A 3,254-nucleotide genomic window follows, 5' to 3' on the forward strand; every position below is an offset into this window, starting at 1 on the left:
CAATAAACTAAAAAAAAAAAAAAAGAATACAGGAATGATAAATATATAAACTGCAAAAATAGCTTTTGTATTTCTCTCATCACTGTCACCTAAATGTGAAATGCTGGTGATTTCTAAAGAGATTTTTATACCACGATTTGCAAAAATATTCTTGCTATTAACAATTCCATATATAAACGAATACAGATGATAATACTCAGTATGCCTCCTGGTGTTATTCTTGCCCCAAATCCAGAAACACAAACATGCTAGACCTGGTGAATTGTCACTCCTAGAGATGTTGTATGTAGATTAAGGAGCCTCAACAACTATCTATGACACACTGTCACATTAATTAATCACACATGAAAATATTCACTTAGTGGTGTGCTGATGAATATAACAACAACAACAAAAAAGGCTGGCTTGTTTGTAAAAAGAAAGCTCAGCCCTTTTTAAAAAGAATCTGGCAATAGTTAATGGGAAAATATAATTTAAATTCTTAAATAACATTTAAAATATTGAATACTAGTTTACATGTAAGAAATAGTATTTAATTATCTCATAAATGTACAGCTTTGCTGTTTTGAAATCTTGTCCTTACTATGATAACATACTAAATGTATTTTTGTGTCCTTATTTTTCTAAGTAGAATTTCTAAAAAATTAAGCCCATTGTTTCTTGCTTTTTGTGAATTTATATTATCTCAAGATATTTATTTAACATTATGATATCAAGTTATATAATTATTCACTACATTTTGGGCCTGTCTCCCAGTCGGGGGAAGTCTGAATTTGCCTGTAGCCCTGAAGTGTATATTTTTGCCAAGGCTTCAGGAGAAACCCTTGGAAGTACATTTCTTTATTCCGGACAGTCCTCTAAACTTTTCTTTGACATAGTGACTATCTTCTCTTACATTCCTCTCTCTTCCTAGAGGGGAAGAAATAAGGAAGTGAGCACAGAGGGTGTGGACATTTCTCTAATCTTCCAAATCCAGAGGGAAAGGAGAGAGGATGTGACAAGAAGAAGCTCCACAGTTAAACCACTGGTATGTGCAAGGAGTCCCAGGGTGTGAGAACACCCAGGAGTTTTCTCAGCTGAGATTCTTAAATTCCTAGTACTCATTCTTCTTCCCCTATTGCTCTCCATGTCTTCTTTTCTTGTGTAAGAATTTAGTAGCCATAACCATCTCTTTCACATACTGGCTCATTAGCCATCAACCTCTTGGGCCTGATAGTACGAGGCAAAAGACTAAAAGGTTACAAAATCCACTCAGTTCTGTGACTGGTGTTTGATGGAACTGTATTAAATTTTAGGAATGATGAAATGCTTCATTAAGCTTAGCTACTAGTGGATTTTTCTGTTAGATTCAAAGGGTTTTCCTTTTTTCTATGCCACTGAGCTAGTTTTGCATCCTATTATACACATTGTTCTTTATGCTTATGATGATCCCTGAAATGGTTTCAATTTGTACAAGAATAAAGGGAAGAAATGACTCATGTCAGGGCCCCGGACAAAAATAAGACCTATGTTCTCTTGGGAGGGACTGATGTGCCTACTCATAGGCAATTGTGACCCTGGACCGAAGCACAAAGTACAGTAGTCCATGGGAACGCAACAGAAACCAGGTTTCTTAAGGGTGGTGCCAGTTTAGCTAGGTCTTAAGGGCTGGCAGGAAGGAAGTCAGATTGCGGGGCAAAGGCATGCAAAGTGGGAGGCCTGAGTGCAAACATACTAATGTGACTGCCTCGGGGAAAGCTAAGGACCAGGAGCAGACCTGGCACAGCGCCTGGCATATCACCAATGCTCAATGTTGGTAGAAAAGAGAAGGACTTACTTCATTCTTTGGCTCAAAAACTGCCCATCACATTCGGATAGAATCTTAGGACCTCATCCTGTTCGTGTGGCTCTACCTTTCTGCCTTCTTAGCTTTCTCACCTTATTTCCTAACACTCTGGTTAGTTCTGCTCTATCCCATGGTCTCCCTCTCTCCACTTCTCACTGCTCCAAGTTTCTGGTCAAATGTTTCTTCCTCACACATCTTTTTCCCGCCCACATTTTCTGAGATAGCCACTCCGCATCATTTGACTGAAGTGATTTCAAAAAGGGATTCTCTCAACCCCTCTGTCACTATACATGGGTGGCTTGCCTGAACAAGACATGAAGTATGCAATAAATTCTATTAATGGTGAAGTAGATCCAGTGCATGGGCCTTAGTAGACATTCGATAAGTTTTCTATTTACTTAGACAATTTAATGAAGAATAAGGATTTTCTACTATTGATCCTTTCACTTGATTGTGTTCTAATAGGCTTTGCTAAGCAAGTAGAGGAAAAAAGGGAGTGGGGAAATATCTTAGTGCAGACAGAAGGGGATGGCTCATACTCTCCAGTATGCCTGATCTGTGCCAGAGGTCACCTTCAGAAACATAAGAATTTAAAAGTCACCCATTTTGTATACTCTGGGAAGGTGGGGGGAATATATATTTCCATGTACTGCCTTAAAAATCATCTCCAAATCTCACCACTAGAAATTATTTCCCATCTTTTATATCTTTTTCCAATTTACATCTAAATGTATATACATAATAGACATGTATGTTCCATACATTTTTAATGTAATTTTAAGTTGGAGAGTCGAGTAAAATATGCAAGGGTATGTGTGGCAGACTGCTGTGTTATCAGATTGTTTATAATCCAGGGGTTTAGCAATGAGTTGAGGCTAACTGCCTTTGCCTTGGCTCTTTATAATTTTCCAGAATTTCTCTGCCCTTGCAAAACCACTCTGATCTCACTCAACAGGTGACCCAACGATGACTCACGTTCTTCACACAAACACACCTTCTACTTGAACTTATACCCTTCCTCCTACCTGGGATGCCTCTTTCTCCATGCAAGTTTCATTCAATAAAAACAAAATACAATTTTAAAAATAAATGTCACATTACAGAAAATTTAGAAAACGAAGAAAAAATGCTACCTATACAATAGCCCTCATTTGTTTTAGCTTTTTTCTTTTTTTTTAATTGACACATAGAAGCTGTACATTTTATGGTGTTCAGGTGGTTTGGATACATATACACACTGTATAATATTCAAATCCCTATTTCCTTCAATATTTATCATTTCTTATGGTATCAGTACCTTATCATTATCTATCATTATCCTACTGTACAAAAGCTCTCAAACTTGGGCTTTCAGCATGTTAAGTATACTCTTTACCAGACCACCTGCCCCGTCATTTATTTTTTTGAAGCTTTTTTTTTTTTTTTTTTT

This window comes from Fukomys damarensis, unplaced genomic scaffold, assembly GCF_012274545.1.
Source record: "Fukomys damarensis isolate Sample0158 unplaced genomic scaffold, DMR_v1.0_HiC HiC_scaffold_15, whole genome shotgun sequence".
Lineage (NCBI taxonomy): Eukaryota > Metazoa > Chordata > Mammalia > Rodentia > Bathyergidae > Fukomys > Fukomys damarensis.